Consider the following 13115-nt stretch of genomic DNA (forward strand, 5'->3'; position numbering starts at 1 on the left):
AAATGATTTTTCCAAACTTTATATAACCCAGAGTTCATATTAAAGCCACAGATTAGGAAATAGCTGTCATTTTGGTGAAGGGGGAGACTGAGGAGGGGGTTTGTTACATTTGTATTAGTTTTCTATTGTATAACAAATTACCACAAATTTTAGAGGCTTAAGACAATACACATTTGTTGTTTCACTGTATCAGAAGTTTGGCACAGTTTAGCTGGGTCTTCTACTTAGGGTCTTACAAGACTACAGAGTGTTGGCAGGGCTGTGTCCTCAACTGAAGGCTTGACTGGGGAAGTATCTACTTTCAAACGTGCTCAAGTTGTGGGCAGAATGCATTTGTTTGTAGTTAAACAACTCAAAGTCCCACTTTGTTCTGGCTGTTGGCTGAAGCCTGTCCTCAGCTCCTAGAGACCACCCACAGTTCCTTGCCATGTGGACTTTCCCCATCATGGCTACTTACTTCATCAAACCAGCAAGGAGAGTCTCTAGAGTGAGGCATTGCTAGCAAGACAGAACAGTGTGATCATGGGAGTGACAGTCTTTGCTATATTATATTTATTATAAGCAAGTTACAGGTCCTGCTCACACTCACAGGGCCATGAACACCAGAGATGTGAACACCAAGAGGTAAAGATCATGGGGAGCCACCTTAAGTCTCTCTGTCACAACATTTTCAGTCTTCTCTATCCTTGCTATCTGCTTACTGGGCACTGTCTCTGGGAATGACCTTGAAGCTTATTTTCTACCAAAACAAACAAAAAACCAACCACTGAAAGTGTTTGTGAGTTAGTATTTTATGGAAATTATAGGGACACTGCCTTTGGCTATTTTGCTAGCTTATCTCACCTCTGCCCATTTCCCTATGGTCGGGAATTCCTTCTCCCTCAGGAAGGCACAGCAGTTCAGCTTTTCTAGCTTTCTACTCACAGATGTGTACAGCCAAATCTCTTCAGGGACTCAGCAGAACAAATTCAACTCAGGCTATTTAGAAGGCAGTAGGAATTAAAATAGAAAATGTTTTTTTTTTCCTGTTATATCTAATTATGATTCTATTTCTCCTTTGCTTAAAAAGCCCTTTAATGGTTCTCTATTTCTGCACAATAGGCGTAAGAAATATGGGATACATTTAAATTTCCAAGTATGACAAGTCAGGCCTTCCCTTATTTGGCTCTTGTATGGTTTCTGGCCATTTCCCACTTGTACTCCAGTGCCCATGTTTTAGGGAACTAGCTTATAGGCTGATTCATTACTCAGGAGCTTGACTCACATTGTTGTTTCTCCCTATGATGACACTTCCTCCTCTTCTCTTGCCCCTTCCCCTAAATATCTACTCCAATGTTATTTCCTCTATGAAGCTTTTCCTGTCTTTCTTTTGTACTCACAGTACCTTGTACAAACTGATATTATTATTTCTTTTTTTTTTTTTTTTGCGGTACGCGGGCCTCTCACTGTTGTGACCTCTCCCGCTGCGGAGCGCAGGCTCCGGACACGCAGGCTCAGCAGCCATGGCCCACAGGCCCAGCCACTCTGCGGCATGTGGGATCCTCCCGGAGCGGGGCACAAACCCGTGTCCCCCGCATCGACAGGCGGACTCTCAACCACTGCGCCACCAGGGAAGCCCCAAAGTGATATTATTAATGTTTATGACACTTCCATAATTTTTTTTACATGCCCTTTTTTTTTTTTATGAAACTGTAAACGTCTTGAGGAGGTTGTCCTATGGCAAAAGAAATACAGGTCAACACAGCAGGAGAGAAGTGATAGCTGGAGTACATGCGTGAAGGTAATTAACATATAAGATGGTATTTGAAATCATGAGAGTAGATGAGGTCATCCAGAAGAGAATAGAAAAGGACAGATCAAAGAAGTATAGAACCTCTAATTAAAATGCTCAATGAAGTGTAAACCAACCTTGTATCTGCAGTTTTCCATGGTATTTTGGTTCTATTTTATATATTGCTTTTTTTAAAAATTACTTTTTCTTTTTATTAGATTGATTAGCCCATTGTTGTAGAGTGGTTTGGAATCTGGCTACAGTGTAAATAAGGTATACTATACATGAATTTTTTTCATTTAAAGAAAAAAATATTTCTTATGAAGGAATTAAAATTTTAAAACCTTAAGTAAAATATTCTATTTTTCATGCTTTGGGCAACTTGGATGATTTTTCAGTATCGTGCCAGTTTCATTTCTGTAAATTCCTGTTCTAAATAACATTTCTATTAAAGATTATAACATGTAAGCTTGCAGCCTTGTGACCTGAGGTATTTTATTGAAATGATGAACCCTGAATGAATAAAGGTCTTAACGTTCAGAACTAAAAGCCTAATTTCCTCAGATTTTATATAGACACACTTTGTAATAATTCAACAAGGACACTGAACACCTGCCATATGGATCTGTTACTGCCTTAGTTGATTTGGTTGCTTTCTAACTGATGGCTTCCACATGCTAATTGTGAACTTCATCAGTCCAGAGTAATATCATTTCCTGAGATTTTATTTTGAAAGTCCTATCATTTAGAATTGAATTGCAAGCAAAACTCATCTTCTTAGCTGTAAAGTTCTTTAATATAGAGCAGTTCTGGGACTTCCCTGCTGGCACAGTGGTTAAGAATCCACCTGCCAATGCAGGGGACACGGGTTCAAGCCCTGGTCCGGGAAGATCCCACATGCTGTGGATCATCTAAGCCCGTGTGCCACAATTACTGAGCCTGTGCTCTGGAGCCCGCGAGCCACAACTACTGAGCCCACGCCTGGAGCCCATGCTCCACAACAAGAGAAGCCACCGCAATGAGAAGCCCGCTCACCGCAACGAAGAGTAGCCCCCGCTTGCGGCAACTAGAGAAAGCCCACATGCAGCAATGAAGACCCAACGCAGCCAAAAAATTTAAAAATATATATAGAGAGAGAGCAGTTCTATTTCCAGTATTACTTTCTTCAAAATAAGTTTGTTGTTGAATTATTCACAATTTGACATGTAAGGCAAATTGTTATGATAAAACTTTGAGAAGAGGAAAAATATGGTGGTTTAAACTTTATTAATTTTTTTTGCTAATATGTTTAACAGAGGTTAGTAAAAGTCTTTTATAGATTATTAAGAGTAAACTAGAGTTTGTATTAATAATTTACAGTATATTCTTATTAGACTGTTCTCAAATTATTTTGAAATGAAATGGAAGATTTTTATTTAACAGTCTTCCTATCTGCCCCTCACAAATGCTGGAAAGTGGTAGGTTTTCCCCCACTCCTTCTGTTTCCATGTGGAGGGACTTCCCCAGAGTAACACTCTGGCCTCTTACCCCACCTTGTTAGTGGCTGACATCCATGAATCCACAGATTATAATTGAGTGGAGTTAATCTATTAAAAAGAACATAAGCACATAAACTTTCAGCCCTGGACCAGAATGAGGCAGTCTCAGGTTCTGTTCAAGGTTTGGTTTGGGGGCAGGAATGAGGGTGGGGTAAGGCAGGATATGTCAGGGGATATTAGCGAGGTCATTTGGCCCCTCAGTCCTAACCCTCATTCTCCAAACAACCTTATCAATAATAAAGGTGACATTTTGACCTCTAACTGCCTAACTCCAACTGTAGTCACTAATACCCTTCCAGTTCTGAAATTCAGTGATCCTAAATGGGATTAGGGGGGTGTACTCATTGAACGTATGGGTTCCCAACAGAAAACGAAATTGTCAAAGGTATATCTACTTCTTGATCTAAGTTGTTGGCCTTGACACTTTCCTTTCTATAAAGGAGAATGAAGCCACATAAATTTGATATGACTTGGCTAGCTTTCCTTTTGCTCCTATTTCCAGCCAGAGATAGCCTGGCATGGACTCTACATGTGCTCTTGTCACATATGACAAGGAGATAGGCCTGAAGAAGAAGGGGTTAGAAGAGAACTATTCCACCATGACCCTCAAGAATTCTGCCAACATTATTTTGCAAAGGTGGGGTCTGGCTACCTTGCAGTTAGAAGGATAAGGGCACATCCATGAAGTCGTGATATGAGTACCTGGCTTGTTCTCCAGGACATTTCTATGCCTCCAAAACCCTGGAATAAGAATTGAGAAAGATGCTTCTCCTTAGTGTGCTTGGAAAGACATGGTATCAACCCTCTGGGTATGAAAGGGAGGATTGAGCCATATAAAATTTTATAGTCAGTCACAATTGCATTTCTAAGTGCAGTATCATCTAGGATAAATCTGTTTCTGAAGGCAGTTATTTAATTTCAGTGGCAATTTTTCTCATTCTGTCACATGTAGTTTTCTGGTGATAGAAGAGATATGAAAATAAGAGATTAAAAGAACAATGTGAAATTAAATATAAAAGCATGGCGCTTAATTGTCCATAATAAGTACATATCTAAAGCTAAATACTGAAATTGTGTGGTTTTGTGTTCAATAATTTAAATTCCCAAAGCCTGTCTGAAAATTCCTTACCTGTACATACTGAATTTAGTATGTGGTGAGTGAAACTGAGGGAGAACTCAAGCCTGAGCTGTAAACCTCCTCAGTCATATTAAATAGGTGAGCTACTAGGAAATAACTCACTTTTTCCCTCATTGTCTTCTGTAGACTGACTGTTTGTGTCCCATCAAAATTCATATGTTGAAACCTAATCCACAATATGATGGTATTTGGAGATTGGGACCTTTGACACAGGTGATTATGTCATGAAGGTGGAGACTTTGTGAATGGGATTAGTGCCCTTGTAAAAAAAAACCCAGAGAGCTTCCTCCCCACTTCTGCCTTGTAAGGAAGGACACAGGGAAAACATGGCCATCTATGAACCAGGAAGCAGAATCTCATTAGACACTGAATCTGCCAGTGCCTTGATCTTGGACTTCTCAGCCTCCAGAACAATGAGAAATAAATTTCTGTTGTTTATAACCTCAGCCTGTGGTATTTTGTTGTAGCAGCCTGAATGAACTAAGGTATTATCTGTTTTGTAAAAATAATGAAACATAATAAAACAAGTGTAATGTTTGAAAAACAATTTCTATATTAAGAGCTATTAAAAAGTACCCAGGGGACTTCCCTGGTGGCACAGTGGTTGGGAGTCTGCCTGCCAATGCAGGGGACACAGGTTCAATCCCTGGTCCAGGAAGATCCCACATGCCATAGAGCAACTGAGCCCATGCGCCACAACTACTGAGCCCACATGCCACAACTACTGAAGCCCGCACGTCTAGAGCCTGTGCTCCACAACAAGAGAAGCCGCCGCAATGAGAAGCCCACGCACTGCAACGAGGAGTGACCCCACTTGCCACAACTAGAGAAAGCCCTCGCACAGCAACAAAGACCCAACACAGCCAAAAATAAATGAATAAATAAATTTATTTAAAATAAAAAGTACCCAGAAAAATAATTTTAAACATACAGGAAAATAAAGAGATGGGGTTACAGCAGATGGTAAATGCTGGCAAATTATTTAACTCACTACCCAAAGTTACTTAAGCAAAGAACCAAATTTTTCAACCTTTAGTTTATTCTAGTTTTATATTACTCAACAATATATTATGAAAAGATGATACTTTTCTGGTTTACACTTTACCAATTCTGCCAGAAAGATATACCATGCTATTTTTAAAAGCAAAAATTTGTAAATTTATTGCAGGCAATAAATCTGATGACCAACTTGATTATTTTTTTCAGAATTAAATCAGAAACTCTTTTTCCTTGTATGTTTGAAATTCATAGGTCACACACAGCTTTGTCTGCTCTCAGGGCTGGTGTCTCTGCTAAGGAATGAATGTCAGAGTGAAAATGTTAGAATCTCATGAGACATAATTCCATAGAGAAGCTTAGTGATAAGTTTCTAATGACAATAATAAACATCAATAAGTTTTAAAATTTATTTTATTGAAGTATAGTTGATTTACAATGTTGTGTTAATTTCTGCTGTACAGCAGTTATTCAGTTATATATATGTGTGTGTGTGTGTGTATATATATATATATACACACACACACACACACATATATATATACATATATATGTTCTTTTTCATATTCTTTTCCATTATGGCTTATCACAGGATATTGAATAGAGTTTCCCCATGCTATACAGTGGGGCCTTGTTTATCCATTCTCTATATAATAGTTTGCATCTCTAATCCCAAACTCCCAGTCCATCCCTCCCCCATCCCCCATCCCCCATCCCCCTTGGCAACCACAAGTCTGTTCTCTATGTCTGTGTGTCTGTTTCTGTTTTTTAGATAGTTTCATTTGTGTCATATTTTAGATTCCACATATAAGTGATATCATATGGTATTTGTCTTTCTCTTTCTGACTTACTTCCCTTAGTATGATAATCTCTAGGTCCATCCATGTTGTTGCAAATGGCATTATTCCATTCTTTTTTATGGCTGAGTAGTATTCCATTGTAAATATGTACCATATCTCCTTTATCCATTCATCTGTTAGTGGACATTTAGGCTGCTTCCACGTTTTGGCTATTGTAAATAGTGCTGCAGTGAACATTGGGGTGCATGTGTCTTTTCAAATTATATTTTTCTCTGGATATATGTGCAGGAGTGGCATTGCTGGATTATATGCCAACTCTATTTTTATTTTTTTGAGGAAACTCCATACTGTTTTCCATAGTGGCTGCACCAATTTACGTTCCTACCAACAGCAAACATCAATAATTTTAAAAGTAAATGCTGGTGGGCAGGCACCATCTCTTCTGACCATTCTTCTCAAGTGTCTGTGTTACTCCCTGTATAGATAGCTTTCAAGGTATGGGCCTTTGAAATGTCAGAGTCTCTAGAAATGCTATAAAGAATCTAACTACAAAGAGAAAACCTTGAGCTTTTTGTGTTATGACTATGTGAAAGGTTTCACCTTCCTGAACAGATATAAGTATGAAATCTGGTGTTTCATTTGGTTAGAGTTTGGGTAAGATGCTCTATGCTCAGAACAATGTCCTAAGCTACTTCCAATAATTGGTTAAGAATGTCCTAAAGAAATCTAAGAATTAGAATTTTTCAGAACTCTTGTTCCTTCTCTTTTAGGTGCAAGAAACAATACATTTCCTTGTTTTTTTAAGCTGTATAGGCTAACGATAATATAGAGAATTTTCTGATATACATTGCAGGACTAGGTATAATGCAGCAAAATTCTTAAGTGAGAAGTTGTGAATACTGTACATTTCAAAAAAAATCATCCTTTGTAGGAAATGTTCCTCTAAGAAACTCAGTCCAATATTTTCCACAGTTCTTTACCTTCAGGCAGAGCTAAAGTTCAGCAAGGCAGTTCTTTGGGACATTAACTTAGGACATCTGTAAACCTCATTGTGAGACTAAAATATCACTGAAAATATTATTATATGGAGAAAAATGTGTAAATGGTGTTTGATATTCATGGGTTAAAAGAAATATTTGGGTAAACTACTTGGGGCTAATGGGTGGATCCTCCTTCCCATAGGGCATGCTGAGAACACTAAACCATCTTTAACAGTGATGATAGGGTATGCAAGTTTGAGATTAAAATTGAATTGTTCAGAACAATAGAGGAGAGGCAGTGTACTTGTCCATTGTTATTTCTGGTGATTTGAAGATATATATACAAATTCTTTGATGCTCCTCCTTTGAAGAGGTGGTACTTACCATCTTCCCTCTTCTGTCTCCTTGAGTGTTGGCTGGACTTTGTGACTTGCTTCTTATGAATAGGCTATGGCATAAGTGACAATGTGTGACTTCTGAGACTAGGTAACAAAAGACATTGTGACTTCCTTCTTGCACTTTCTCTTGGATCACTTGCTCTGGAGGAAGCTAGCTGCCATGTCAAGAGGACATTCAAATAACGTTATGGAGCGGCCCACATGGCGAGGAACCGAGTCCTCTTTTGAGTGAGCCATCTTGGAAATAGATCCTCCAACCCAGTCAAACCTTTATCTGATGACTGCCCCAACTGACAGCTTAACTACAAAGTCATGAGAGACCCTGAGCCAGAACCACCTAGTTAAGCCTCTCCTCAATTCCTGACCCAAAGAAAATTTCAGACAATAAACATTGTTGTTTTAATCTGCTGAGTAATGTGTTATGTAGCAATCAATAACTAATACACTCTTCTGCCATTAAACACTTAGCCTTACCTCTAGATAAGTGTTGAACATATACTTTTTTGGATATTGCTTTGGAAAGATGCCAAATTGTTAGTCCACCTGGAATACACACGTATTTCAGCCCGAACTATTCCCCAAATTTCTCTAAATTCGTATCTGCTAAGGGCCATAATCCTGCCAGCATCCTTCTGAACTTCTGATCATTTTATTTTGCTTATTTATTCAATCAGAAAAAATATAGTTCTCATGACTGTGCTTGATGCTGTGGGAAGATAAAAATATGGGCAAAATATGGTCTCTCTTCATATGTGACACTACACCAGTAGAGATAGGTCTTGAGAAAGGCTATTTCCATTATGTAAGAACCAGAAATGCAACTGTACTGAACTCATAACTCACTGGGCAAAGTAACAGTCTGTCATCCAAATAAAGGGAACATAAAATCTTTTCAGATATCTTTGAAGTAATTGCCAGACTTCAATTGGGGTTTCTTATGATTAAGTTATGTGTATTCAGTTGTATATGCCACTTGGATATACTCTAAGAGCCTAAAATGCTTTATTTAGGAGCAGGGAATATCCACAAGTACTCTTTTAGACTTTGGGGTTTCAGGTATCAATAATATATATAATTATTAATTATGGGGACTTAGGTAACTAATTTTTTTCTTTTTAACTGAGATCATAAAAAACAAACAAAAACTATATCATCATTATTCCATTATTCCATAAACATTTTAATGCTTTTCTCTCTCCCAAAATTGAGGAAGGACATGAATTCAGAACAGAGGGCATTTCTTTAAACTGAATGAATTTAGCTCACTACATTACCTTATTTTTTTATTTTGCTCTGGGTCAATGAAAGGTGTGCTGACCAACACTCTCTGACCTGTAACAAAGATTGGCAAACTACTGGCCCAGGGGCCAAATTTAGCCTTAAGCCTTTAACTGGGGCTTGAGCTAATAATGATTTTTACTTCTGTAAATGGTTACAATAAAAAAATAAAAATGAGACAAAGACTGGTTGTTGTCCATAAGGCCTAAAATATTTACTATCTGGCCCTTACAGAAAAAGATGGCAAACCTCTTATCTATATCAGCCCGTAATTAGATCGCTTTAGAAAAGACTCTGATGCTGCTACAAACCATTGAGATTACTATGGAGTGGTTATCAGCACTGGGCTAGTGTCAAGGAAAGATTAGACTTGAGGCTACTTTGGTGTATTCCTTAAACTTCCACTGTCTCTGAAACCTTGGGCAAGTCACTGAATCTCAGTGAGCCCATTACCTCATTTATAACTTGATAATGGTTGAGGTCACTTCCAAATCTAAAATTCTACTTCTAAGATACCACCAACCTTCTATGGTTTACCTTCCTTTAAATTCTGTTTCTCCTCTTCTTTTTTTTTAACCTATTTTATTGTAGGGTTTTTTTCCCCAATTTTATTGAGATGTAGTTGACATATAGCACTCTTTAAATTTAAGGTGTATAGCATAATGATTTGACTTATATGCATCATGAAATGATTACACTAGTAAGTTTAGTGAACATCCAACATCTCATATTGATACAAAATTAAAGAAATAGAAAAAAAAATTTTCTTCTTGTGATGAGAACTCTTAGGATATATTCTCTTAACTTTCATATATAACATATAGCAGAGTTAATTATATTTATTATGTTGTACATTATATCCCTAATACTTGTTTATCTTATAACTGGAAGTTTGTACCTTTCGACTGCCTTCACCCAATCCCTGCTGTCTCTACCCCCCACCTCTGGTAACCACAAATCTGATCTCTTTTTCTATGAGTTGGTTGGTTGGTTGGTTGGTTGGTTTTTGAAGTATAATTGACCTACAACATTATGTTATTTCCTGTCATACAACATACTGATCCACTATTTCTACATGTTACAAAATGATCACTATGGTAAGTCTAGATGCCATCTGTCACTACACAAAGATATTACATAATTATTGACTATATTCCCCTCTCTGTACATTTCATATGCATGATATTTATTTTGCAACTGGAAGTTTGTACCTCTTAATCTCTCTTACCTCTTTCTGTCCTCCCCCCAACTCCCTCCCGTCTGATAACCACCTGTTTGTTCGCTGAATCTGTGACTCTGTTTCTGTTTTATGTTTATTCACTTGTTTTGTTTTTAGAGTCCACGTCTAAGTAAAATCATACAGTATTTGTCTTTCTCTGCCTGACATATTTCACTTAGCATAATACCCTCTAGGTTCATCCATGTTGTTGTAGATGGCAAGATTCCATTCTTTTTTAATGCCTGAGTAATATTCCATTGTATATATATACCACATCTTCTTTATCCATTCATCTATTGTTGGGTATTTAGGTTGCTTCCATATCTTGGCTATTGTAAATAGTGCTTCAATGAACATAGGGGTGCATATATCTTTACAAATTGATGTTTTTGTCTTCTTGGGATAAATTACCCAGGAGTAGAGTTGCTGGATCATATGGTGGTTCTATTTTTAATTTTTTGAGAAACCACCATACTGTTTTCCATAGTGGCTGCACTAATTTCCATTCCCACCAACAGTGCATGAGAGTTCTCTTTTCTCCAGATCTTTACCAATGCTTGTTATTTGTTGTATTTTGATAATAGCCATTTTGACAAGTGTGAGGAATATCTCATTGTGGTTTTGATTTGCATTTCCCTGATGATTAGTGATGTTGAGCATCTTTTCATATGCCTGTTGGCCATCTGTGTGTCTTCTTTAGAAAAATGTCTATATAGGTCCTCTGCCCATTTTTTAATTGGGTTGTTTGTTTTTTTGATGTTGAATTGTATGAGTTCTTTGTGTATTTTTGGATATTAACCACTTATAGGATATAACACTTGCAAATATTGTCTCTTATTCAGTAAGTGGCCTTCACTCTACTGAAGCTTTTTAGTTGGATGTAGTTTTATTCGTTTATTTTTGCTTTCAATTCACTTCTGAGGAGACACATCCAAAAAACAATTACTAATACAGATGGCAAAGAGATTATTGCCTGTGTTTTCTACCAGAACTTTCATCACTTCAGGTCTTACATTTAAGTTTTCAATCCATTTTTAATTTATTTTTGTGCATGCTGTGAGAGAGTAGGCCAGCTGATTCTTCTGCCTGTAGCTATCCAGTTTTCCCGACACCATTTATTGAATAGACTGTCTTTTTCTCCATTGTATACTCTTTTTTTTTTTACTTTTTGGCCACACCACGCAGCATGTGGGATCTTAGTTCCCTGACCAGGGATCGAACCCACACCTCCTGCAGTGGAAGCATGGAGTCTTAATTGCCAGACTACCAGGGAAGTCCCTCCATTGTATATTTTTGCCTCTTTCATTGTATTAATTGACCATACAAGGATAGGTTCAGTTCTGGGCTCTCTATTCTGTTCCATTGATCTAAGTGTCTGTTTTTGTGCCATTACTGTACTGCTTTGATTACTGTAGCTTTGTAGTGTAATTTGAAATCAGGGCACATGATACCTCCAGCTTAATTAAGATTATTTTGACTATTTGAGGTCTTTAGTGTTTCCATACAAATTTTAGAATTATTTGTTTTAGTTCTATGAAAACTGCCACTGTTATTTTCATAAGGATTGCACTGAATCTGTAGGTTGCTTTGGGTAGTATGGTCATTTTAACAATATTAATTCTTTCAATCCATGAGCATGATATATTTTCCATCTATGTTGTCTTCAGTTTCTTTCATCAGTATCTTACAGTTTTCTGAGTGCAGGTCTTTTACCTCCTTAGATAGATTTATTCTTAGGTATTTTATTCTTTTTAATGCAGTTGTAAATGGGATTGCTTTCTTCATTTCTCTTTGTGATAGTTCATTGTTACTGTATAGAAATGCAACAGATTTCTGTATATTAGTTTTGTATCCTGCAACTTTACCAAATTCATTAGTGTGTTCTAGTAGTTTTTTTGGTGGTCTCTTTAGGATTTTTCTGTATATACTATCATGTCATCTGCAAATAGTGTCAGTTTTATTTTTCCTTTTCAGTTTATATTCCTTTTATTTCATTTTCTTGTCTGATTGCTGTGGCTAGACCTCCAATATCAAGTCTAATAATAGTGGAGAGGGCTTCCCTGGTGGTGCAGTGGTTGAGGGTCCGCCTGATGATGCAGGGGACGTGGGTTTGTGCCCCGGTCTGGGAGGATCCCACATGCCGTGGAGTGGCTGGGCCCATGAGCCATGGCTGCTGAGCCTGTGCGTCCGGAGCCTGTGCTCCACAATGGGAGAGGCCACAACAGTGAGAGGCCTGTGTACCGCAAAAAAAAAAAAAAAAAGTGGAGAGAGTAAGCATCTTTGTCTTATTCCTGATCATAGAGGAAATACTTTTCAGCTTTTCACCAATGAGTATGATGTTAGCTGTAGGCTTGTCATATACGGATTTTATTACATTGAGTTATGTTCCCTCTATACACACTTTGTTGAGAAATTTTATCATAAATGAATGTTGAATTTTGTCAGAAGCCTTTTCTGCATCTATTGAGATGGTGATATGATTTTTATGCTTCAATTTGTTAAGGTGGTATATTACATTAGTTGATTTGTAGATATGAAACATCCTTGCATACCTAGGGTAAATCCAGCTTGATTATGGTGTATGATAATCAATCCAACTTGATTATGGTGTATGATCCTTTTACTGTATGGTTGAGGATTTTTGCATCTATGTTCATCAGTGATATTGGCCTGTAATTGGCCTGTAATTTTCATTTTTTGTGTTATCTTTGTCTGATTTTGGTATCAGGGTGATGCTGGCTTTGTAGAATGAGTTTGGAAGCATTCCTTCCTCTGCAGTTTTTGGGAATATTTTGAAAGGGATGGGTGTTAACTCTTTTCTAAATATTTGGAAGAATTCACCTGTGAGGCCATCTGGTCCTAGACTTTTGTTTGTTGGGAGTTTTTTAAATTACTGACTAAATTGCATTACTGATAATTAGTCTGGTCATATTTCCTATTTCTTCCTGAGTCTGTTTTGGGAGATTGTATATTTCTATGAATTTGTCCATTTCTTCT

Source organism: Monodon monoceros, unplaced genomic scaffold (assembly GCF_005190385.1).
Source record: "Monodon monoceros isolate NGI ecotype Baffin Bay Population unplaced genomic scaffold, NGI_Narwhal_1 Super_Scaffold_19, whole genome shotgun sequence".
In the NCBI taxonomy this organism is placed as follows: Eukaryota; Metazoa; Chordata; class Mammalia; order Artiodactyla; family Monodontidae; genus Monodon; species Monodon monoceros.